Raw genomic sequence first — 27,946 nt, 5'->3', positions numbered from 1 at the left:
TTTTTTTTTTTGCTGGAAGAGATGGAAATGTCACACGTGCACATGGTTTTCGATGATGTAGTACCAATTTGGCTTGTCACATGGTGCGGATATTAGAGCATCTTCACTCGTTCGGCTCCCAGCGCATTCGGCGAATACGTTTTCGCATTTGCGCCGGCGGTTTTTTCGTCCTGGGGCGATCGAGTACCTAGCCACACCCTCAAGTTTCGGCTCCCAGACGTCCAAAAAATCAAATCTGTCTTTCCTGCTACTAAAAAACGCCACAAGTTCGGCGATCACCGTGCCACAAGTCGGCAATTATCATGCCACAGTTCGACGATCACACATGCCCGAAAGTTCGGTGATCAAACATGCCCGAAAGTTCAACGATCAACAGGAAGGAAGTATAGACATGTAACACATCAAACGGCGGGCCCCTTTGGCGTGGGACTGGCCGGGGTCGGCGTGGACGCAGGCGTACTCGGCATCTGCGTGGCTTCTGTGCTCGGGTTGGTGGTCGGTGTCGGCACCGCTTCATCGCTCGGGCTGGGCGTCGACGTTGTTGCCGGCGTGGGCGTAGGGGCAGTGGTCGGCGCTGGCCCGGACATCTGATTCAAGATGAGGCCGCGCTTCGTCAGGTACCACGCCTTGACCTGCTCGTCCATCGTCGACATGTCTGCCGCCATCAAGAACGCCATGTCGGTGTTCCTCTTCTTCGCGGCGACGTAGGTCCTGAGAAGGTCAAGCTTCACGTCTTGCTTCGTCATCAACGCCGACCATCACGCGCCGGATTTCTCCTTCCTCTTTGCGGCCCTGTTCTTGGCGTCGGCGATGCACTGCTCGATCGATAATTGCAGCCGTTCGGCAGCGGGTGCCGCGTCCCTCGCCGCCTTGGCTCTTTTGTTGCCATCAGGGCGCCCATCCCCGCCCCGGGGCAGGTGCGTCCGACTTGTACATCCTCTTGGCCTTGGCGAGGGTGAGTCAGACCTCCCTCCACTTCTCACATGACTCGTCCAGGAGAACAGGTGAAGGAACTTGAACTCTTGGTCGTTGTTGTCTTGGCGATACATGTTGAACATCTGAACCATCTGCACAGCCGAAGAACAAGTGTCGCCAACGTACACGGCGAAAGAAGTGAGCCGGCGACTGGACATACCTGACCCTTGACGTTGGCGCTGCTTTCCGGGCGAGCCGCGACCTCCTCGACAATCCCATGTCATCTGTTGCAGGCCGTCTGGATGATCACCCAATGGTTCTCCATGGCCTTGTCGCCGCGCTCCATGTGGATGTTAGCGAAGTAGGGGTCGACTACCTTGCGCTCATCGAACGCCTTCTTGATCCTTCTTCAGTATGTGTCGACATTCTGATTCGAGCTGGTGATCAGGTCGATGCTGACAGTCTTCCATGCTTTGGTGAGGCACTCGTCTTCCTTGGACGTCCACTTGACGGGTGGCTCGCCCGGCCTGGCACCGGCCACCCGTTTCTTCTTTCTCCCTTTTGTCACCGGCGCCGGCTCCGTCTCCTCCTCCGCCTGTTCTTCCTCCTCTCCCTCCTTGGTGTTGTTGAGCTCATCGTCCATGTCGACGGCGGTGTCCATTGTTTCATCTTGTGCGTGGAACCCAGGGCAGGAAGCGATGGTGATAGAGCCGCTCATGATGATCTCGTCCATGTCGGCGTAGGTGGCTTCGGTGTTGCCGAACTATGGCGACGAGCCGTGTGCGAAGGGTAGGGCACCCCGGCGTAGAGGCGGCGTCGGCGAGGCTGAGTATGCTGGCGGAGAGTAACTGTACATGGTGTCGAGTGCTACCTCTTGAGCTTGCGTTGGTTTTTCCCTTGAAAAGAAAAGGGTGATGCAGCAAAGTAGGAAAGTATTTCCCTCAGTTTTGAGAACCAAGGTATCAATCCAGTAGGAGACAACGCGACAAGCCACCGAATACCTGCACAAACAAACACCAACTTGCAACCAACGCGGCAAAGGGGTTGTCAATCCCTTCACGGTTATTCGCAAAGTGAGATCTGATAGAGATGGATAAACGGTAAAGTAATATTTTTGGTATTTTTGGTTTATGGAACGGAAAGTAAAAGATTGCAAAAGAACGTAAATAGGAAACTAGAATTGTAGATCGGAAACTTATATGATGGAAAATAGACCCGGGAACCATAGGTTACACTAGAGGCTTCTCTCAAGATAGAAGATATTACGGTGGGTGAACAAATTACTGCCGAGGAATTGATAGAAAATCGCAAAGTTATGACGATATCTAAGGCAATGATCATGAATATAGGCATCACGTCCGTGTCAAGTAGAACGAAACGATTATGCATCTACTACTATTACTCCACACATCGACCGTTATCCAGCATGCATCTAGAGTATTAAGTTCATAAAGAACGGAGTAACGCCTTAAGCAAGATGACATGATGTAGAGGAATTAACTCAAACAATATGACGAAACCCCCATCTTTTTATCCTCGATGGCAACAATATAATACGTGTCAATTCCCCTTCTGTCACTAGGATAGAGCACCGCAAGATTGAACCCAAAGCTAAGCACTTCTCCCATTGCAAGAAAAAATAATCTAGTTGGCCAAACCAAATCGATAGTTTGAAGAGACTTGCAAACATATCAAAGCATGCATAAAATAATTCATAGGAGATTCAAATAATATTCATAGATAAGCTGATCATAAATCCACGATTCATCGGATCCCGGCAAACACACCGCAAAAAAGTATTACATCGAATAGATCTCCAAGAACATCGAGGAGAACATGGTATTGAGAATCAAAGAGAGATAAGAAGCCATCTAGCTACTAGCTATGGACCCGTAGGTCTGTGGTAAACTACTCACGCTTCATCGGAGAGGCAATTGTGTTGATGTAGAAGCCCTCCGTGATCGAATCTCCCTTCGGCAGGATGCTGGAAAAGGTCCCTAGATGGGATCTCACAGGTATAGAAGGTTGCGCGGTGGAAAAGTGGTTTCGTGGCTCCCCTGGAAGTTTTCAGGGTATAGGAGTATATATAGGTGGAAGATCTAGGTCAGGAGGCCACCGTGGGGCCCACAAGGTTGGGGGAGCGCCCCACACCCCTAGGCGCGCCCTCCACCCTTGTGGCCGCCTCGTCGCTCTTCTGAATTGCACTCCAAGTCTCCTGGGTGTCTTATTGTCCATGAAAAATCATCGCAAAAGTTTTATCTCGTTTGGACTCCGTTTGGTATTCCTTTTCTGCGAAACTCTAAAACAAGGAAAAACCAGAAACTGGCACTGGGCTCTAGGTTAATAGGTTAGTCCCAAAAATCATATAAAATAGCATATTAATGCTTATAAAACATCCAAAACAGATAATATAATAACATGGAACAATCAAAAAATATAGATACGTTGGAGACGTATCAAGCATCCCCAAGCTTAATTACTGCTCGTCCTTGAGTAGGTAAATGATAAAAACAGAATTTTTGATGTGGAATGCTACCTAACATATTTATCCATGTAATTCTCTTTATTGTGGCATGAATGTTCAGATCCGTAAGATTTAAAACAAAACTTTAATATTGACATAAAAACAATAATACTTCAAGCATACTAACAAAATAATTATGTCTTCTCAAAATAACATGGCCAAAGAAAGCTTATCCCTACAAAATCATATAGAATGGAGCTATGCTCCATCTTCATCACATAAATTATTCAAATCATGCACAACCCTGATGACAAGCTAAGCAATTATTTCATACTTTTGATGTTCTCAAACCTTTTCAACTTTCACACAATACATGAGCGTGAGTCATGGACATATCACTATAGGTGGAATAGACGGTGGTTGTGGAGAAGATAAAAAAGAAGGAGATAGTCTCACATCAACTAGGCATATCAACGGGCTATGGAGATGCCCATTAATAGATATCAATGTGAGTGAGTAGGGATTTCCATGCAACAGATGCACTAGAGCTATAAGTGTATGAAAGCTCAAAAAGAAAACTAAGTGGCTGTGCATCCAACTTGCTTGCTCATGAAGACCTAGGGCGTTTGAGGAAGCCCATCGTTGGAATATACAAGCCAAGTTCTAAATGAAAATTCCCACTAGTATATGAAAGTGATAACATAGGAGACTCTCTATCATGAAGATCATGGTGCTACTTTGAAGCACAAGTGTGTTAAAAAGGATAGTAACATTGTCCCTTCTCTTTTTTTCTCTCATTTTTTCTCTTTTTTGGGGCCTTCTTTTTTTATTTGGCCTTTCTCTTTTTTATTTATTTCCTCACATGGGAAAATGCTCTAATAATGAAAATCATCACACTTCTATTTACTTACAACTCAAGAATTACAACTCGATACTAGAACAAAAATATGACTCTATGTGAATGCCTTCGGTGGTGTACCAGGATGTGCAATGAATCAAGAGTGACATGTATAAACAATATGATGAACGGTGGCTTTGCCATAAATACGATGTCAACTACATGATCATGCAAAGCAATATAACAATGATGGAATGTGTCATGATAAACGGAATGGTGGAAAGTTGCATGGCAATATATCTCGGAATGGCTATGAAAATGCCATAATAGGTAGGTATGGTGGTTATTTTGAGGAAGGATATGTGGTGGGTTTATGGTACCGGCGAAAGTTGCGCGGTACTAGAGAGGCTAGCAATGGCCGAAAGGTGAGAGTGCGTATAATCCATGGACTCAACATTAGTCATAAAGAACTCACATACTTATTGCAAAAATCTATTAGTCATCGAAACAAAGTATTACGCGCGTGCTCCTAGGGGGATAGATTGGTAGGAAAAGACCATCGCTCGTCCCGACCGCCACTCATAAGGAAGACAATCAAAAAACATCCCATGCTCCAATTTCGTTACATAACGGTTCACCATACGTGCATGCTACAGGACTCACAAACCTCAACATAAGTATTTGTCAAATTCACAACTACTTACTAGCATGACTCTAATATCACCATCTTCATATCTCAAAACAATCAGAAAGAATCAAACTTCTCATAGTATTCAATGCACTTTATATGAAAGTTTTTATTATATCCGTCTTGGATGCCTATCATATTAGGACTAATTTTATAACCAAAGCAAATTACCATGCTGTTCTAAAGGCTCTCAAAATAATATAAGTGAAGTACGAAAGTTCATCAATTTCTATAAAATAAAACCACCGCCATGCTCTAAAAAAGTGAAGCGCTAGAGCAAAATTGCCTAGCTCAAAAGATATAAGTGAAGCACATAGAGTATTCTAATAAATCACGATTCATGCGTGTCTCTCCCAAAAGGTGTGTACAACAAGGATGATTGTGTCAAACTAAAAAGCAAAGACTCAAATCATACAGGACGCTCCAAGCAAAACAGATATCATGTGGTGAATAAAAATATAGCCTCAAGTAAAGTTACCGATAGACAAAGACAAAAGAGGGGATGCCTTACCGGGGCATCCCCAAGCTTAGGCCCTTTGGCCTCCTTGAATATTACCTTGGGGTGCCTTGGGCATCCCCAAGCTTAGGCTCTTGCCACTCCTTATTCCATAGTCCATCAAATACTTACCCAAAACTTGAAAACTTCACAACACAAAACTTCAACAAAAAGTCTCGTAAGCTCCGTTAGTATAAGAAAACAAATCACCACTTTTGGTACTGTTGTGAACTCATTCTTTACTTATATTGGTGTAATACCTACTGTCTTCCAACTTTTCCATGGTTCATACCTCCCCAATACTAGCCATAGATTCATCAAAATAAGCAAACAACACGCGAAAAAGAGAATCTGTCAAAAACAGAACAGTCTGTAGCAATCTGGATATTGCGAATACTTCTGTAACTCCCAAAATCCTGAGAAATTAGGAAGTCCTAGACAATTTTCTTATTAATCCTCTGCAAAAAGAATCAGTATTTTATCGCGCTTCTGTTAAAATGAAAACTAATCTCCTGGGCGCAAAAGTTTCTATTTTTCAGCAGGATCAAATCAACTATCACCGTAAGCTATCCCAAAGGTCTTACTTGGCACAAACACTAATTAAAACACAAAACCACATCTAAACATAGGCTAGATGAATTATTTATTGCAAAACAACAATGAAAAATACTGGGTTGTCTCCCAACAAGCGTTTTCTTTAAAGCCTTTTAGCTATGCATTGATAATTTCGATGATGCTCACATGGAAGATAGCAATTGAAACACAAAGAGAGCATCATAAAACAAGTGACAAACACACTTTAGTCTAACATACTTCCTATGCATAGGTATTTTATAAGCAAACAAATTATCGAGGCAAGCAAAAACTAGCATATGCAAGGAAGAAGATCTCAACATAACGAGAGGTAATTTAGTAACATGAAAATTTCTACAACCATATTTTACTCTCTCATAATAATTACATGTAGGATCATACTCAAATTCAACAAAATAGCTATCACATAAAATTTTCTCTTCATGATCCACATGGATGCAAAGTTGACACTCTTCCAAAATAGTAGGATTATCATAAAATAGAGTCATGACCTCTCCGAACCCACTTTTATCAAAAAGTTCATAAGATTGAATATTCTCCAAATATGTGGGATATAAAGTCGACACTCTTCCAAACCCACTTTCAATATTATTGCAAACACTATTATCAATCTCATATTCATCATGGGGATTAAATAAATTTTCAAGATCATAAGAACAATCACCCCAATCATGATCATTGCAACAAGTAGTGGACATAGCAAAACTAGCATCCCCAAGCTTAGGGTTTTACATATCGTTAACATAATTGGTATTAATAGAATTTATAATAACATCATTGCAGTCATGATTTTATTCAAGGAGCTATCATGAATCACTTCATAAATTTCTTCTTTTAGCACTTCATCACAATTTTTAGATTCACGAATTTAAAGAAAAACTTCATAAAGATAATCTAGTGCACTCAACTCACTAGCAATAGGTTCATTGTAATTGGATCTTTTAAAAAGATTAGCAAGTGGATGAGGATCCATAAATCTTAGGTTCTCTGATTTGCAATAAATACACAATTATTCCAACCAAACGAGCAAACGAGCCAAATAAGACATCAAGGTAAACGAAAATACAAGGGAAAAGGGACGAACAAAAGGTGAATCTTTTTGAAAATCATTTTAGAAGTGGGGGAGAGGAAAACGAGAGGCGAATGGCGAATAATGTAATGCAAGAGATGAGAGTTTATGATGGGCACTTGGTATGTCTTGGCTTGGTGTAGATCTCCCCGGCAACGGTGCCAAAAATCCTTCTTGCTACCTCTTGAGCTTGCGTTGGTTTTTCCCTTGAAGAGGAAAGGGTGATGCAGCAAAGTAGCGTAAGTATTTCCCTCTGTTTTGAGAACCAAGGTATCAATCTAGTAGGAGACAACGCGACAAGCCACCGAATACCTGCACAAACAAACACCAACTTGCAATCAATGCGACAAAGGGGTTGTCAATCCCTTCATGGTTATTCGTAAAGTGAGATCTGATAGAGATGGATAAATGGTAAAGTAATATTTTTGTTTTAGGGAACGGAAAGTAAAATATTGCAAAAGAATGTAAATAGGAAACTAGAATTGTAGATCGGAAACTTATATGATGGAAAATAGACCCGGGGGCCATAGGTTTCACTAGAGGCTTCTCTCAAGATAGAAGATATTACGGTGGGTGAACAAATTACTGCCGAGCAATTGATAGAAAAGCACAAAGTTATGACAATATCTAAGGCAATGATCATGAATATAGGCATCACATCTGTGGCAAGTAGACCGAAATGATTCTACATCTACTACTATTACTCCACACATCGACCATTATCGAGCATGCATCTAGAGTATTAAGTTCATAAAGAACGGAGTAACGCCTTAAGCAAAATGACATGATGTAGAGGAATTAACTCAAACAATATGACGAAACCCCCATCTTTTTATCCTCGATGGCAACAATACAATACGTGTCGATTCCCCTTCTGTCACTAGGATAGAGCACCGCAAGATTGAACCCAAAGCTAAGCACTTCTCCCATTGCAAGAAAAACCAATCTAGTTGGCCAAACCAAATCGATAGTTCGAAGAGACTTGCAAACATATCAAAGCATGCATAAAATAATTCAGAGGAGATTCAAATAATATTCATAGCTAAGCTGATCATAAATCCACGATTCATCGGATCCCGACAAACACACCGCAAAAGAGTATTACATCGAATAGATCTCCAAGAACATCGAGGAGAACATGGTATTGAGAATCAAAGAGAGATAAGAAGCCATCTAGCTACTAGCTATGGACCCGTAGGTCTATGGTAAACTACTCACGTTTCATCAGAGAGGCAATTGTGTTGATGTAGAAGCCCTCCGTGATCGAATCTCCCTCCGACAGGATGCTGGAAAAGGTCCCTAGATGGGATCTCACAGGTATAGAAGGTTGCGGCGGTGGATAAGTGGTTTCGTGGCTCCCCTGGAAGTTTTCACGGTATAAGAGTGTATATAGGTGGAAGATCTAGGTCAGGAGGCCACCGAGGGGCCCACAAGGTTGGGGGCGCGCCCCACCCCCCTAGGCGGGCCCTCCACCCTTGTGGCCGCCTTGTGGCTCTTCTGAATTGCACTCCAAGTCTCCTGGGTGTCTTATGGTCCAAGAAAAATCATCGCGAAAGTTTAATTCCATTTTGACTCTGTTTGGTATTCCTTTTCTGCGAAACTCTAAAACAAGGAAAAACCAGAAACTGGCACTAGGCTCTAGGTTAATAGGTTAGTCCCAAAATCATATAAAATAGCATATTAATGCATATAAAATGTCCAAAACAGATAATATAATAACATGGAACAATCAAAAAATATAGATACGTTGGAGACGTATCAAGCATCCCAAGCTTAATTCCTGCTCGTCCTCGAGTAGGTAAATGATAAAAACAGATTTTTTGATGTGGAATGCTACCTAACATATTTATCCATGTAATTCTCTTTATTGTGGCATGAATGTTTAGATCCGTAAGATTTAAAACGAAACTTTAATATTGACATAAAAACAATAATACTTCAAGCATACTAACAAAATAATTATGTCTTCTCAAAATAACATGGCCAAAGAAAGCTTATCCCTACAAAATCATATAGTCTGGCTATGCTTCATCTTCATCACACAAACTATTCAAATCATGCACAACCCCGATGACAAGCCAAGCAATTGTTTCATACTTTTGATGTTCTCAAACCTTTTCAACTTTCACGCAATACATGAGCGTGATCCATGGACATATCACTATAGGTGGAATAGACGGTGGTTGTGGAGAAGACAAAAAAGAAGGAGATTGTCTCACATCAACTAGGTGTATCAACGGGCAAGATGACATGATGTAGAGGAATTAACTCAAATATGATGAAAATCCCATCTTTTTATCCTCGATGGCAACAATACAATATGTGTCGGTTCCCCTTCTGTCACTAGGATTGAGCACCGCAAGATTGAACCCAAAGCTAAGCACTTCTCCCATTGCAAGAAAAACCAATCTAGTTGGCCAAACCAAATCGATAATTCAAAGAGACTTGCAAAGATTTCAAATCATGCATAAAAGAATTAAGAGGAGATTCAAATAATATTCATAGATAAGCTGATCATAAATCCACAATTCATCGGATCTCGGCAACACACCGCAAAAGAGTATTACATTGAATAGATCTCCAAGAACATCGAGGAGAACATGGTATTGAGAATGAAAGAGAGAGAGAGGAAGCCATCTAGCTACTAGCTATGGACCTGTAGGTCTATGGTAAACTACTCACGCTTCATCAGAGAGGCAATGATGTTGATGTAGAAGCCCTCCGTGATCGAATCCCCTTCCGGCAGGATGCCGGAAAAGGTCCCTGATACGTCTCCATCGTATCTACTTTTCCAAACACTTTTGCCCTTGTTTTGGACTCTAACTTGCATGATTTGAATGGAACTAACCCGGACTGACGCTGTTTTCAGCAGAATTACCATGGTGTTATTTATGTACAGAAACAAAAGTTCTCGGAATGACCTGAAACTTCACGGAGCAACTTTTTGGAAAATATAAAAAATACCTGCAAAAGATGAAGGCCAGGGGGCCCATCACCTGTCCACGAGGGTGGGGGCGCGCCTGCCCCCCTAGGGCACGCCCCCTACCTCGTGGGCCCCCTGGAGCTCCTCCGACTCCGACTCCAACTCCAACTCTATATATTGTGTTTCAGGGAGAAAAAATCAGAGAGAAGAATTCATCGCATTTTACGATACGGAGCTGCCGCCAAGCCCTAAAACCTCTCGGGAGGGCTGATCTGGAGTCCGTTCGGGGCTCCGGAGAGGGGAATCCGTCGCCATCGTCATCATCAACCATCCTCCATCACCAATTTCATGATGCTCACAGCCATGCATGAGTAATTCCATCATAGGCTTGCTGGACGGTGATGGGTTGGATGGGATCTATCATGTAATCGAGTTAGTTTTGTTAGGGTTTGATACCTAGTATCCACTATGTTTTGAGGTTGATGTTGCTATGACTTTGTTATGCTTAATGCTTGTCACTTGGGCCCGGGTGCCATGATTTCATATCTGAACTTATTATGTTTTCATCAATATATGAGAGTTCTTGATCCTATCTTGCAAGTCTATAGTCACCTATTATGTGTTATGATCCGTTAACCCGAAGTGACAATAATCGGGATACTTACCGGTGATGACCGTAGTTTGAGGAGTTCATGTATTCACTATGTGTTAATGCTTTGTTCCGGTATTCTATTAAAAGGAGGCTTTAATATCCCTTAGTTTCCATAAGGACCCCGCTGCCACGGGAGGGTAGTACAAAAGATGTCATGCAAGTTCTTTTCCATAAGCACGTATGACTATATTCGGAATACATGCCTACATTACATTGATGAACTGGAGCTAGTTCTGTGTCACCCTAGGTTATGACTGTTACATGATGAACCGCATCCGGCATAATTCTCCATCACCGATCCATTGCCTACGAGCTTTCCATATATTGTTCTTCGCTTATTTACTTTTTCATTGCTATTGCTATCATCACTACAAAATACCAAAAGCATTACTTTTACTACTGTTACCTTTTATTATCATTGCCACTACTATCATATTACTTTGCTACTAAACACTTTGCTGCAGATACTAAGTTTCCAGGTGTGGTTGAATTGACAACTCAACTGCTAATACTTGAGAATATTCTTTGGCTCCCCTTGTGTCTAATCAATAAATTTGGGTTGGTACTCTACCCTCAAAAACTGTTGCGATCCCCTTTACTTGTGGGTTATCAAGACTATTTTCTGGCGCCATTGCCGGGGAGCATAGCTCTATTCTTTGAGTCACTTGGGATTTATATCTGCTTATCATTATGAAGAACTTGAAAGATCCAAGAACCAAGATTTATCCCTCAACTACGAGGGGAGGTAAGGAACTGCCATCTAGCTCTGCACTAGATTCACCTTCTGTTTTGAGTAAGCTTGCGACACCTAAACCTACTTCTGCTATTCGTTCTGATATGTCGCATGTTATTATTGATGCCACTTCTGCTATGCATGATACTTATGATGAAACTACTTCTATGCTTGATACTACTGTGCCACTTGGTGAATTTCTTGACGAACAACTTGCTAGGGCTAGAAAGATTGAAAATATTGAATCTGATAATACTGATGAAAGTGACGATGAAGACTTGCCTGTTATTCCTAAGGGTTATGTTTTTGATAAAGAAGCTTCTTTAGCTAGCTTAGCTTGCAAAGATAGATACGAACTCAAGAGGTTATTAGCTAAATGGAATCAGCAATCTCTAAATGCTAGAATGAAACCTGACCCTGATTTTGCTACTTCACCTATTTGTGTTAGGATTATGAATTCTCTATTGATCCTGATATAATTACTTTGGTTGAATCTGATCCTTTTCATGGCTATGAATCTGAAATTGTTGTGGCACATCTTACTAAATTAAATGATATTGTCACCCTGTTCACTAAAGATGAGAGAACTTGCTACTTTTATATCCTTAAAATATTTCCGTTCTCATTAAAGGGTGATGCTAAGATATGGTTTAATTCTCTTGATCCTGGTTGTGTGCGTAGTCCCCACAATATGATTTATTACTTCTCTGCTAAATATTTCCCTGCTCATAAGAAACAAGCTGCTTTAAGGGATATATATATAATTTTGTGCAAATTGAAGAAGAGATTCTCCCACAAGCTTGGGGGAGGCTTCTCCAATTACTTAATGCTTTGCCTGATCATCCTCTTAAGAAAAATGAAATACTTGATATCTTTTATAATGGACTAACCGATGCCTCCAGAGATTACCTGGATAGTTGTGCTGGTTTTGTTTTCAGGGAAAGAACACCGGATGAAGCTGAAATTCTATTGAATAATATGTTGACAAATGAAAATAATTGGACACCTCCAGAGCCAATTCCTGAGCCTATTCCCAAACCAACTCCGAAGAAGAGGGGTATTCTATTTCTCAGTCCTGAAGATATGCAAGAGGCAAAGAAATCTATGAAAGAAAAAGGTATTAAAGCTGAAGATGTTAAGAATTTACCTCCTATTGAAGAAATACATGGTCTTAATTTACCGCGTGTTGAAGAAACATATGATCTTAATGCATTACCTATGGAAGAAACTCATGGTCTTGATAACCCGACACAGGTAGTAAAGGTAAATTCTCTCTATAGATATGATAAAGCCGAAATCCCATTTACTAAGTTTGCTAGCCCATGCTTAGATGAGTTTGGTAAATTTATGGTTAAGCAAGAAGATTTTAATGCTTATTTTGGTAGACAATTGAAATACAATCAAATATGCTTGAACACTTGGGTAATATATGGCTAATGTCAAAGGTGAACTTAAACTTATTAGTAATCATGCTTCTATGGTTACCACTCAAGTAGAACAAGTACTTAAAGCTCAAAATGATTTTCTCAACGAATTGAATAGTAAGAATAATGATAATGCTGTTAGAGTTATGACTAGAGGTGGTAAAATGACTCAGGAACCTTTGTCTCCTGAAGGCCATCCTAAGAGAATTGGGCAAGATTCTCAGAGAAATAATATAGATGCACCTAGTCCTTCTAAAAGGAAGAAAAATAAAAATGATAGGACTTTGCATGCTTCTAGTGAACCTATTACTGAAACACCTGAGAATCCAAATGATATTTCTATTTCTGATGCTGAAACACAATCTATTAATGAACCTGAAACTAGTAATAAGGTTAATAATAATGTTCACGATGATGCTCAACCTAGTAATGATAATGATATAGAAATTAAACCTGCTGTTGATCTTGATAACCCATAATCAAAGAATCAACGTTATGATAAGAAAGACTTTGTTGCTAGAAAACATGGTAAAGAAAGACAACCATGGGTTCAGAAACCCATGCCTTTTCCTCCCAAACCATCCAAGAAAAAGGATGATGAGGATTTTGAGCGCTTTGCTGAAATGATTAGACCTATTTTTTTGCATATGCGATTAACTGATATGCTCAAAATGAATCCTTATGCCAAGTATATGAAAGATATTGTTACAAATAAGAGAAAGATACCGGAAGCTGAAATTTCCACCATGCTTGCTAATTATACTTTTAAGGGTGGAATACCAAAGAAACTTGGAGATCCCGGTGTACCAACTATACCATGCTCCATTAAAAGAAACTATGTTAAAACTGCTTTATGTGATCTTGGAGCCGGTGTTAGTGTTATGCCTCTCTCTTTATATCGTAGACTTGATTTGAATAAGTTGACACCTACTGAAATATCTTTGCAAATGGCTGATAAATCAACTGCTATACCTGTCGGTATTTGTGAGGATGTGCCTGTTGTAGTTGCAAACGTTACTATTTTAACGGACTTTGTTATTCTTGATATTCCCGAGGACGATAGTATGTCTATTATTCTTGGAAGACCCTTTTTGAATACTGCAAGGGCTGTTATTGATTGCACTAAAGGCAATGTCACTTTTCATGTTAATGGTAATGAGCACACGATACACTTTCCGAGGAAACAACCTCAAGTTTATAGTATCAACTCTATTGGAAAAATTCCATCGATTATATTTGGAGGTTTTGAATTTTCTCTTCCTACTGTCAAGAAGAAATATGATATTCTTATTATTGGGGATGTGCATATCCCCGTTGAGGTAACATAGTGTTATTCGAAATTTCTCCGGTTCCATGGTATTCGGAATGAGTTCGTTAACAAGACTTGATCAACCTTGTTAGTGGATTCCTTTTGACGATCATGAGATGGATGAAACTAGAAGGCACAACCTTCTGTACCCCACTTTTACCTTATGTTATTTATATTAAATAAAATAAAATTACTATTTTTCTGTCTATTATCTGATTATCCGTGCAATATAAAAATACCTCAAAAATAAAAGTTCTCCAAATGCCCTGAAATTTAAATATGATTTTTTCTAGAATATTTGGCACTGAGAACACAGCAGGGGGGTCACCCACCTGCCCACGAGGGTGGAGGGCGCGCCCTACCCCCTGGACGCGCCCCCTGCCTCGTGGGCCCACGGTGGCCCTCCTCCACTTATCCTTTCACTCACACACTCCTTCTTCCTCCCACAAACACGAACAACCAGCTCAAACCCGAGTCTAAGCTCGTTTTGTTGCCATTTTCGATCTCCTTGCTCAAAGCACCTCTCACAAAACTGCTTGGGAAGATTGTTCCTTGGTATGTGACTCCTCCATTGGTCCAATTAGTTTTTGTTCTAGTGCTTTATTCATTGCATTTTTTGCTGCTTAGGTGACCCTGTTCTTGAGCTTGCATGTCAAATTTATATGGTCAAAAGTAGTTTTGATGCATGATATAGGCTCTAGGCACTTGTATGAGTAGTTGCTATCAATATTATTGAGTTTGGTTCACTTTTATTTTGAAGTTACTAAAAAATTTCAGAATTTTTCAGAGGAAGAAATATGCTTAGAAAAATGTTCCAGGGTGGTTCTTCAAGGAAGCAAGGACCCAGGCTTGCAATGCGTGATGCTGATGATGAGCCACCAAGAGACGCTCCAGTGCGTCCTTGTGAATGGCCTTCTGAGAACTTTATGGATCGAGCGGAATTAAGGAAGAATTTAATGCATATTTGTGTAACGCTGATCTTGTGAGATTCGAGGAAGAGAAGTGCAGCCAGTATCACAATCTCACTAGTTCCTTTGTGAGGAGGTTTGAATTTTCATCTTCACGTAATTCTCCAACTGTCCTGTTTGATCTTTATGAAAATTCTTACACTATGGACTTAGAGGATTTTACCACTGCTTGCAAACTTCCACAATGGGGCACTATAAGGGATCCTCGCAAATCTGAATTTAGAGATTTTCTTGCTAGCATAGCCGTGGGAGAATCTAGAGATATAACAAAAGCTACCATAGGGAGCATTCACTTTCCTGCTATACATTATTTTTCTCTCTTCATAGGTAGATGCATTAATGGTAAAGATGAGGCATGTCACATGTGTGTCCCTGACCTCAGTATTCTTAGGAGTGCTATGTTGGGAGATAAATCTTATAATTTGGGAGCCATTGTTGCACGTAGGTTGCATCTTAATAGATTTAATGGAGATTTCTTTGAAGGAATTTATGCAACCCGCATAGCTAATTTTCTTGGTATAGCCATACGCGAAGATGATATTGAATTACCCTCTGCTTATCTAGACTTTAATGCTATGGTTCACCACCAGTTTGTCGAGAGGAATGAATCACCTCTCCAGTATCGACTAATCTTTGACAGACGCGTGCTGTCCATATTACTCTCCCTGCTCCTGCCTTCTTTGATCATCAGGCAAAAGGAAGATATGTTATTACCAGAGAGGAAGCAGATGAGTACGAGAGGAGAGCGAAGGCCGCTCGTCGCCACGCTGCAGCACAGGAGGCGATAGCCGCTGCATCTCAGTATGACCCCAACTACTATTATGGATATCCGCCATGCCAACCGTGGCCATAGACCAACTTAGGCCAAAGGCTTAAGCTTGGGGAGTACGTATTTCCCACCGACATTACATTTATGTTCACACACTCATTGCTAGATGTCGGTGTTCATAATTTTCATTATATCATCCATGCTAGTTTACTTTCCTTTTTATGCTTTCTTTCTGTGTGTTTAATAAACCTTAAGAAAAACCAAAAAAAATAGTTGTAGCTTTTAATTAGTTTACTTTCAATGCTTGTAGTAGTAATTAAAAAGAAACCCAAAAATATTTCCTGTTCTTCTTTTACTTGTTGGGAGCTCTCCCGTGTAAATAGTTTTATTTCTTTTCTTTGGGGGTCGATAGGAGAAGACCATGATTAAATTGTTGAAGTGGCTCTTATATGCATAATTGTTGATCTGACAAAAGAGCCCATATTGCCTTGTCTTCTCCTATTTATTGAATGCTTGCAGATTCCAGCTTAGTCCAACGCACATGCACAATTATTATTATTCACATCATTTGGTCGTGCAAGTGAAAGGCAATAACGATGATTATATGATGAACTTATTGAGATGGGAAAAGCTGGTATGAACTCGACCTCTTTTGTTTTTGTAAATATGATTAGTTCATCGTTCTTGATTCGGCCTATTATGAATAAACATGTTTGCAATGACAACTAGAGATCATAGTTCTTGTGCCATGCTTGATTAGCTAGGAGCTTATAATGGTTTACCTTGCGTGCCAACATGCTATTAAAATGGTTGTGATGTGGTATGATAGGGTGGTATCCTCCTCTGAATGATTTAAGTGACTTGACTTGGGCACATGTTCACGCATGTAGTTAAAACAAAATCAACATAGCCTTCACGATATTTATGTTCATGGTGGATTATATCCTACTCATGCTTGCATTCGGTGTTGATTAATTTTAATGCATGTTCATGACTGTTGTCGCTCTCTAGCTGGTCGCTTCCCAGTCTTTTGCTAGCCTTCACCTGTACTAAGCGGGAATACTGCTTGTGCATCCAATCCCTTAAACCCCAAAGTTATTCCACATGAGTCCACCATACCTACCTATATACGGTATCTACCTGCCGTTCCAAGTAAATTTGTATGTGCCAAACTCTAAACCTTCAAATAAATATCCTGTTTTGTATGCTCGAATAGCTCATGTATCAACTAGGGCTGTCCTGTATCTTCCATGTTAGGCGGGTTATTCTCAAGAGGAGTGGACTCCGCTCCTCACTCACGAGAAAGTGGCTGGTCACCGGGATGCCCAGTCCCATGCTTTATGCAAACTAAATCAAAATAATTGCAAACAAAACTCCCCCTGGGACTCTTGTTAGTTGGAGGCACTCGTTGTTTCGAGCAAGCCATGGATTGATGCTTGTTGGTGGAAGGGGGAGTATAAACTTTACCATTCTGTTTGGGAACCGCCTATAATGTGTGTAGCATGGAAGATATCGCCATCTCTTGGTTGTTATGTTGACAATGAAAGTATACCGCTCAAAATATTATTCACCTCTATTTCAAAACCGAGCTCTGGCACCTCTACAAATCCCTGCTTCCCTCTGCGAAGGGCCTATCTATTTACTTTTATGTTGAGTCATCATCCTCTTATTAAAAAGCACCAGTTGGAGAGCACTGCTGTCATTTGCATTCATTATTGTTAGTTTACATTGGGTATGACTTGACTGGATCTCTTTTACCATGAATTACAATATCTAGTCGGTCCTTGATCTTTAAAGGTGCTCTGCATTTATGTTTTGCGGTCTCAGAAAGGGCTAGCAAGATACCATCTTGTTATATCATATTATGATTGTTTTGAGAAAGTGTTGTCATCCAAGATTTATTATTATTGCTCGCTAGTTGATTATGCCATTGATATGAGTAGACTTGAGACCTAAGCGTTATTGTGAATGTGGTTAGTCATAATCTTTGCTGAAAACTTGAATCCTGGCTTTACATATTTACACCAACAAGAGCAAACAGAGTTTGTAAAAGTTTTTCTTTATCACTTTTAGTTTGTCAACTGAATTGCTTGAGGACAAGCAAAGATTTAAGCTTGGGGGAGTTGATACGTCTCCGTCGTATCTACTTTTCCAAACACTTTTGCTCTTGTTTTGGACTCTAACTTGCATGATTTGAATGGAACTAACCCGGACTGACGCTGTTTTCAGCAGAATTACCATGGTGTTATTTATGTGCAGAAACAAAAGTTCTCAGAATGACTTAAAACTTCACGGAGCAACTTTTGGGAAAATATAAAAAATAACTGCAAAAGATGAAGGCCAGGGGGCCCACCACCTGTCCACGAGGGTGGGGGCGCGCCTGCCCCCCTAGGGCGCCCCTACCTCGTGGGCCCCCTGGAGCTCCTCTGACTCCAACTCCAACTCTATATATTGTGTTTCGGGGAGAAAAAATCAGAGAGAAGAATTCATCGCGTTTTACAATACGGAGCCGCCGCCAAGCCCTAAAACCTCTCGGGAGGGCTGATCTGGAGTCCGTTCGGGGCTCCGGAGAGGGGAATCCATCGCCATCGTCATCATCAACCATCCTCCATCACCAATTTCATGATGCTCACCGCCGTGCGTGAGTAATTCCATCGTAGGCTTGCTGGACGGTGATGGGTTGCATGGATCTATCATGTAATCGAGTTAGTTTTGTTAGGGTTTGATCCCTAGTATCCACTATGTTCTGAGATTGATGTTGCTATGACTTTGCTATGCTTAATGCTTGTCACTAGGGCCCGAGTGCCATGATTTCAGATCTGAACCTATTATGTTTTCATCAATATATGAGAGTTCTTGATCCTATCTTGCAAGTCTATAGCCACCTATTATGTGTTATGATCCGTTAACCCCAAAGTGACAATAATCGGGATACTTACTGGTGATGACCGTAGTTTGAGGAGTTCATGTATTCACTATGTGTTAATGCTTTGTTCCAGTACTCTATTAAAAGGAGGCCTTAATATCCCTTAGTTTCTGTAAGGACCCCGCTGCCACGGGAGGGTAGGACAAAAGATTTCATGCAAGTTCTTTTCCATAAGCACGTATGACTATATTCGGAATACATGCTACATTACATTGATGAACTGGAGCTAGTTCTGTGTCACCCTAGGTTATGACTGTTACATGATGAACCGCATCCAGCATAATTCTCCATCACTGATCCATTGCCTACGAGCTTTCCATATATTGTTCTTCGCTTATTTACTTTTCCGTTGCTATTGCTATCATCACTACAAAATACCAAAAACATTACTTTTACTACTGTTACCTTTTATTATCATTGCCACTACTATCATACTACTTTGCTACTAAACACTTTGCTGCAGATACTAAGTTTCCAGGTGTGGTTGAATTGACAACTCAGCTGCTAATACTTGAGAATATTCTTTGGCTCCCCTTGTGTCGAATCAATAAATTTGGATTGAATACTCTACCCTCGAAAACTGTTGCTATCCCCTATACTTGTGGGTTATCAGTCCCTCGATGGGATCTCACGAGTACAGAAGGTTGCAGCGGTGGAAAAGTGGTTTTGTGGCTCCCCTAGAAGTTTTCAGGGTATAAGAGTATATATAGGAGGAAGATCTAGGTCAGGAGGCCACCGAGGGGCCCACAAGGTTGGGGGCGCGCCCCACCCCCTGGGCGTGCCCTCCACCCTTATGGCCGCCTCGTGGGTCTTCTGAATTTCACTCCAAGTCTCCTGGGTGTCTTCTGGTCCAAGAAAAATCATCGCAAAAGTTTTATTCCGGTTGGACTCCATCTGGTATTCCTCTTATGTGAAACTCTAAAACAAGGAAAAACCAGAAACTGGCACTAGGATCTAGGTTAATAGGTTAGTCCCAAAAATCATATAAAATAGCATATAAATGCATATAAAACATCCTAGATGGATAATATAATAGCATGGGACAATAAAAAAATATAGATACGTTGGAGACGTATCAGTTACCACTATGGACAACTCATGCAGTGGGTCTCAAGCCCATCTCCATCGATACTCAAAAACAAGGGAAAACAGAAACTGGCACTGGGCTCTAGGTTAATAGGTTAGTCCCAAAAGTCATATAAAATAGCATATCAATGCATATAAAACATCCGAAATAGATAATATAATAGCATGGAACAATAAAAAATTATAGATACGTTGGAGACGTATCATGGAGGCCGGCGGTGAACGCGGGGGAGGGAGTGCGCTGGTCGGGGTTTAGGTCGTAGAGGGAGGCACGCGGCAGCACGACATGTGGGAAGGTTATGTTGGGGTTGAAACTGCCATGCGCGTCGCCGTCGGAGTAGCCAGGTGAGGGCGTGTACCCCCATTGCGGCGGGGGCGGCGACAAGTTGGTCGGCGACGCGATGCTCTGCTGGTTCCTCCACGCGACTTGTGCGCAGTGGTCGGGCGAAAGTTTCATCCCCGCGGGAGACGCCTCCCCCTGCTCCAATGCCGCTGCCGCCGCTACCGTGTCCCTAGCCCTCTTGACGATGAGCCTATTTCTCTAGTTGGCGGTGACCGCTCCCTGCGCTGAACATCCGCCCTCCACTCGGCGTTCGACATGCCAGGTGGCCTTGCCATCGGCGCCCTTGGATTCCTCTGCTTTGGCTGGGTGGAATCCACGGTGGTGGTGTGAGGGGCAACATAATTCTTCGGCGGCATGGCAGACGGATTTGATGAGGAGAATGGCTGGAGCGGCGGGAGAGAAGGGGAAGAAATGGGAAAATGGAGGGAAAGGGGGAGAAAACGGCGGGAAATCGGCCGGTGTCACTGACAACGAGGGCCCACACACCTTTTCGCTTTGGCCGGCGCCCCCAGGCGACCCCCAGGGGTTGGGGTCTACTCGGGTTTGCCGGTTGTTATTTCGGCCCAAACCGGCAATAAACAACGACCTGCGGGCGTGACTGGGCCAATTTTATGTCACTGGCGCTAAAAATGGCGCCCTAGGGGCCTATTGGGGGGGGGGCGAGTGGAGATGCTCTTAGCTGGAGTACCCGTCTCCTGGGAATCTCCGCGAACGAGAGTGTCTTTGATACGTCTCCAACGTATCTATAATTTTTGATTGCTCCATGCTATTATATTATCTATTTTGGATGTCAATGGGCTTTATTTTACACTTTTACATCATTTTTGGGACTAACCTACTAACCAGAGACCCATCCCAAATTGCTGTTTTTTTGCCTATTTTAGGGTTTCGCCGAAAAGGAATATCAAACGGAGTCCAAACGGAATGAAACCTTCGGGAACATGATTTTCTCAACAAACATGATCTGGGAGACTTGGAGTGGGCGACAAGAAACAACGGAGGAAGCCACGAGGTAGGGGGGCGCGCCTACCCCCCTAGGCGCGCCCTCCACCCTCGTGGGCCCCCCGTTGCTCAACCTGTTGGGGAACGTAGTAATTTCAAAAAAATTCCTACGCACACGCAAGATCATGGTGATGCATAGCAACGAGAGGGGAAAGTGTGATCTACGTACCCTTGTAGACCGACGGCGGAAGCGTTAGCACAACGCGGTTGATGTAGTCGTACGTCTTCACGGCCCGACTGATCAAGCACCGAAACTACGGCACCTCCGAGTTCTAACACACGTTCAGCTCGATGACGATCCCCGGACTCCGATCCAGCAAAGTGTCGGGGAAGAGTTCCGTTAGCACGACGGCGTGGTGACGATCTTGATGTACTACCGTCGCAGGGCTTCGCCTAAGCACCGCTACAATATTACCGAGGATTATGGTGGAAGGGGGCACCGCACACGGCTAAGAATATGATCACGTGGATCAACTTGTGTGTCTATGGGATGCCCCCTACCCCCGTATATAAAGGAGCAAGGGGGAGGCCGGCCGGCCCTTGTGGGCGCGCCAAGAAGGAGTAGGATTCCTACTCCTAGTTGGAGTAGGTTTCCACCTTTCCTAGTCCAACTAGGAGAAGGGGGGAAAGGGGGGAAGAGGGGAAGGAAGGGAGAGAGGGGCCGCGCCCCAAACCCCTTGTCTAATTCGGACTAGGCTTGGGAGGGGCGCGCGCCACCTCCTGGTCCTTCCCACTAAGGCCCATTAAGGCCCATTGCTTCTTCCTCGTATTCCCGTAACTCCCCGGTACCTCCGAAAATACCTGAATCACTCGGAACCTTTCCGATGTCCGAATATAGTCGTCCAATATATCGATCTTTACGTCTCGACCATTTCGAGACTCCTCGTCATGTCCGTGATCACATCCGGGACTCCAAACAAACTTCGGTACATCAAAATGCATAAACTCATAATATAACTGTCATCAAAACCTTAAGCGTGCGGACCCTACGGGTTCGAGAACAATGTAGACATGACCGAGACACGTCTCCGGTCAATAACCAATAGCGGAACCTGGATGCTCATATTGGCTCCCACATATTCTACGAAGATCTTTATCGGTCAGACCGCATAACAACATACGTTGTTCCCTTTGTCATCGGTATGTTACTTGCCCGAGATTCGATCATCGGTATCTCAATACCTAGTTCAATCTCGTTACCGGCAAATCTCTTTACTCGTTTCATAATACATCATCTCGCAACTAACTCATTAGTTGCAATGCTTGCAAGGCTTATGTGATGTGCATTACCGAGAGGGCCCAGAGATACCTCTCCGACAATCGGAGTGACAAATCCTAATCTCGAAATATGCCAACCCAACATTTACCTTTGGAGACACCTGTAGAGCTCCTTTATAATCACCCAGTTATGTTGTGACGTTTGGTAGCACACAGAGTGTTCCTCCGGCAAATGGGAGTTGCATAATCTCATAGTCATAGGAACATGTATAAGTCATGAAGAAAGCAATAGCAACATACTAAACGATCGTGTGCTAAGCTAATGGAATGGGTCATGTCAATCACATCATTCTTCTAATGATGTGATCCCGTTAATCAAATAACAACTCTTTTGTTCATGGTTAGGAAACATAACCATCTTCGATTAACGAGCTAGTCAAGTAGAGGCATACTAGTGACACTCTGTTTGTCTATGTATTCACACATGTATTATGTTTCCGGTTAATACAATTCTAGCATGAATAATAAACATTTATCATGATATAAGGAAATAAATAATAACTTTATTATTGCCTGTAGGGCATATTTCCTTCAGTCTCCCACTTGCACTAGAGTCAATAATCTAGTTCACATCGCCATGTGATTCAACACTAATAGTTCACATCACCATGTGATTAACACCCATAGTTCACATTGTCATGTGACCTATACCCAAAGGGTTTACTAGAGTCAGTAATCTAGTTCACATCGTTTATGTGATTAACACCCAAAGAGTACTAAGGTGTGATTATGTTTTGCTTGTGAGATAATTTTAGTCAACGGGTCTGTCACACACAGATCCGTAAGTATTTTGCAAATTCTATGTCTACAATGCTCTGCACGGAGCTACTCTAGCTAATTGCTCCCACTTTCAATATGTATCTAGATCGAGACTTAGAGTCATCCAGATCTGTGTCAAAACTTGCATCGACGTAACTTTTTACGACGAACCTTTTTTTTCACCTCCATAACTGAGAAATATTTCCTTATTCCACTAAGGATAATTTTGACCGCTGTCCAGTGATCTACTCTTAGATCACTATTGTACTCCCTTGCTTAACACAGTGTAGGGTATACAATAGATCTGGTACACAGCATGGCATACTTTATATAACCTATGGCTGAGGCATAGGGAATGACTTTCATTCTCTTTCTATCTTCTGCCGTGGTCGGGCTTTGAGTCTTACTCAATTTCACACCTTGTAACACAGCCAAGAACCCTTTCTTTGACTGTTCCAATTTTTGAACTACTTCAAAATATTGTCAAGGTATGTACTCATTGAAAAAAAACTTATCAAGCGTCTTGATCTATCTCTATAGATCTTGATGCTTGATATGTAAGCAACTTCACCGAGGTCTTTCTTTGAAAAACTTCTTTCAAAGCACTCCTTTATGCTTTGCAGAATAATTCTACATTATTTCCGATCAATAATATGTCATTCACATATACTTGTCAGAAATGTTGTAGTGCCCCCACTCACTTTCTTGTAAATATAGGCTTCACCGCAAGTCTGTATAAAACTATATGCTTTGATCAACTTATCAAAGCGTATATTCCAACTCCGCGATGCTTGCACCAGTCCATAGATGGATCGCTGGAGCTTGCATATTTAGTTAACACCTCTAGGATCGACAAAACCTTCTAGTTGCATCGTACACAACTCTTCTTTAATAAATCCATTAAGGAATTCAGTTTTGTTTATCCATTTGCCAGATTTCATAAAATGCGGCAATTGCTAACATGATTCAGACAGACTTAAGCATAGATACGAGTGAGAAACTCTCATCGTAGTCAACACCTTGAACTTGTCAAAAACCTTTTGCGACAATTCTAGCTTTGTAGATAGTAACACTACTATCAGTGTCCGTCTTCCTCTTGAAGATCCATTTATTTTCTATGGCTTGCCGATCATCGGGAAAATCCATCAAAGTCCATACTTTGTTCTCATACATGGATCATATCTCACATTTCATGGCCTCAAACCATTTCGCGGAATCTGGGCTCATCATCGCTTCCTCATAGTTCGCAAGTTCGTCATGGTCTAGTAACAAGACTTCCAGAACAGGATTACCGTACCACTCTGGTGCGGATCTCACTCTGGTTTACCTACGAGGTTCGGTAGTAACTTGATCTGAAGTTACATGATCATCATCATTAGCTTCCTCACTAATTGGTGTAGTAGTCACAAGAACAGATTTCTGTGATGAACTACTTTCCAATAAGGGAGCAGGTACAATTACCTCAACAAGTTCTACTTTCTTCCCACTCACTTCTTTCGAGAGAAACTCCTTCTCTAGAAATGATCCATTCTTAGCAACGAATGTCTTGCCTTCGGATCTGTGATAGAAGGTGTACCCAACAGTCTCCTTTGGGTATCCTATGAAGACATATTTCTCCGATCTGGGTTTGAGCTTATCAGGATGAAACTTTTTCATATAAGCATCACAACCCCAAACTTTAAGAAATGACAACTTTGGTTTCTTGCCAAACCATAGTTCAGATTGTGTCGTCTCAACGGACTTAGATGGTGCCCCTTTTTAACGTGAATGCAGCTGTCTTTAATGCATAACCCCAAAAATGATAGTGGTAAATTGGTAAGAAACATCATACATTGCACTATATCCAATAAAGTATGGTTATGACGTTCGGACACACCATTATGCTATGGTGTTCTAGGTGGCGTGAGTAGTGAAACTATTTCACATTGTTTTAACTGAAGGCCAAACTCATAACTCAAATATTTTACCTCTGCGATCATATCGTAGAAACTTTATTTGCTTGTTACGATGATTCTCCACTTCACTCTGAAATTCTTTAAACTTTTCAAATATTTCAGACTTGTGTTTCATTAAGTAGATATACTCATATCTGCTCAAATCATCTGTGAAGATCAGAAAATAACGATACTTGCCGTGAGCCTTAATACTCATCGGACTGCATACATCAGTATGTATTATTTCCAATAAGTCAGTTGCTCGCTCCATTGTTCCGGAGAACGGAGTCTTAGTCATCTTGCCCATGAGGCATGGTTCGCAAGCATCAAGTGATTCATAATCAAGTGATTCCAAAAGTCCATCAGCATGGAGTTTCTTCATGCGTTTTACACCAATATGACCTAAACGGCAGTGCCACAAATAAGTTGCACTATCATTATTAACTTTGCATCTTTTGGCTTCCATATTATGAATATGTGTATCACTACGATCGAGATCCAGTGAACCATTTTCATTGGGTGTGTAACCATATAAGGTTTTATTCATGTAAACAGAACAACAATTGTTCTCCAATTTAAATGAATAACCGTATTGCAATAAACATGATCATATCATATTCATGCTCAACGCAAACACCAAATAACTCTTATTTAGGTTCAACACTAATCCCGAAAGTATAGGGAGTGTGCGATGATGATCATATCAATCTTGGAACTACTTCCAACACATATCGTCACCTCACCCTTAACTAGTCTTTGTTCATTCTGCAACTCCCGATTCAAGTTACTAATCATAGTAACTGAACTAGTATCAAATACTGAGGGGTTGCTATAAACACTAGTAAAGTACACATCAATAACATGTATATCAAATATACTTATGTTCACTTTGCCATCCTTCTTATCCGCCAAATACTTGGGGCGGTTCCACTTCCAGTGACCAGTTCCTTTGCAGTAGAAGCACTTAGTCTCAGGCTTAGGATCAGATTTGGGCTTCTTCACTTGAGTAGCAACTTGCTTGCCGTTCTTCTTGAAGTTCCCCTTCTTCCCTTTGCCCTTTTCTTGAAACTAGTGGTCTTGTCAACCATCAACACTTGATGCTCTTTCTTGATTTCTACCTTCATCGATTTCATCATCATGAAAAGCTCGGGAGTCGTTTTCGTCATCCCTTGCATACTATAGTTCATCACGAAGTTCTACTAACTTGGTGATGGTGACTAGAGAATTATGTCAATCACTATTTTATCTGGAAGATTAACTCCCACTTGATTCAAGCGATTGTAGTATCCAGACAATCTGAGCACATGCTCACTAGTTGAGCGATTCTCCTCCATCTTTTAGCTATAGAACTTGTTGGAGACTTCATATCTCTCAACTCGAGTATTTGCTTGAAATATTAACTTCAACTCCTGGAACATCTCATATGGTCCATGACGTTCAAAACGTCTTTGAAGTCCCGATTCTAAGCCGTTAAGCATGGTGCACTAAACTATCAAGTAGTCATCATATTGAGCTAGCCAAACGTTCATAACGTCTGCATCTGCTCCTGCAATAGATCCGTCACCTAGCGGTGCATCAAGGACATAATTCTTCTGTGCAGCAATAAGGATAAACCTCAGATCACGGATCCAATCCGCATCATTGCTACTAACATCTTTCAACACAATTTTCTCTAGGAACATATCAAAATAAACACAGGGAAGCAACAACGCGAGCTATTGATCTACAACATGATTTGCAAAAAACTACCAGGACTAAGTTCATGATAAATTTAAGTTCAATTAATCATATTACTTAAGAACTCCCACCTAGATAGAAATCCCTCTAATCCTCTAAGTGATCACGTGATCCAAATCAACTAAACCATGTCCGATCATCACGTGAGATGGAGTAGTTTCATTGGTGAACATCACTATGTTGATCATATCTACTATATGATTCACGTTCGACCTTTCGGTCTCCGTGTTCCGAGGCCATATCTGTATATGCTTGGCTCGTCAAGTATAACCTGAGTATTCTGCCTGTGCAACTGTTTTGCACCCGTTGTATTTGAACGTAGAGCCTATCACACCCGATCATCACGTGGTGTCTCAGCATGAAGAACTTTCGCAACGGTGCATACTCAGGGAGAACACTTCTTGATAATTAGTGAGAGATCATCTTAAAATGCTACCGTCAATCAAAGAAAGATAAGATACATAAAAGATAAACATCACATGCAATCAATATAAGTGATATGATATGGCCATCGTCATCTTGTGCTTGTGATCTCCATCTTCGAAGCACCGTCGTGATCACCATCGTCACCGGCGCGACACCTTGATCACCATCGTAGCATCGTTGTCATCTCGCCAATCTTATGCTTCCGCGACTATCGCTACCGCTTAGTGATAAAGTAAAGCTTTACATCGTAATTGCATTGCATACAATAAAGCGACAACCATATAGCTCCTGCCAGTTGCCGATAACCCGGTTACAAAACATGATCATCTCATACAATAAAATTTAGCATCATGTCTTGACCATATCACATCACAACATGCCCTGCAAAAACAAGTTAGACGTCCTCTACTTTGTTGTTGCAAGTTTTACGTGGCTGCTACGGGCTTAAGCAAGAACCAATCTTACCTACGTATCAAAACCACAATGATAGTTTGTTAAGTTGGTGCTGTTTTAACCTTCGCAAGGACCGCGCGTAGCCACACTCGGTTCAACTAAAGTTGGAGAAACTGTCACCCGCTAGCCACCTTTGTGCAAAGCACATCGGGAGAACCGG

General features: G+C 41.7%; 1 pseudogene; it reads right to left on the bottom strand.

Moving 5' to 3' along the window:
- Positions 1–103: 103 nt before the first annotated feature.
- LOC123171364 (uncharacterized) lies at positions 104–20,553 on the bottom strand (annotated as a pseudogene).
- Positions 20,554–27,946: the final 7,393 nt, after the last annotated feature.

This window comes from Triticum aestivum, chromosome 1A (assembly GCF_018294505.1).
Source record: "Triticum aestivum cultivar Chinese Spring chromosome 1A, IWGSC CS RefSeq v2.1, whole genome shotgun sequence".
NCBI classification, from domain to species: domain Eukaryota; kingdom Viridiplantae; phylum Streptophyta; class Magnoliopsida; order Poales; family Poaceae; genus Triticum; species Triticum aestivum.
This window is presented reverse-complemented; position numbering and strand designations above follow the sequence as displayed.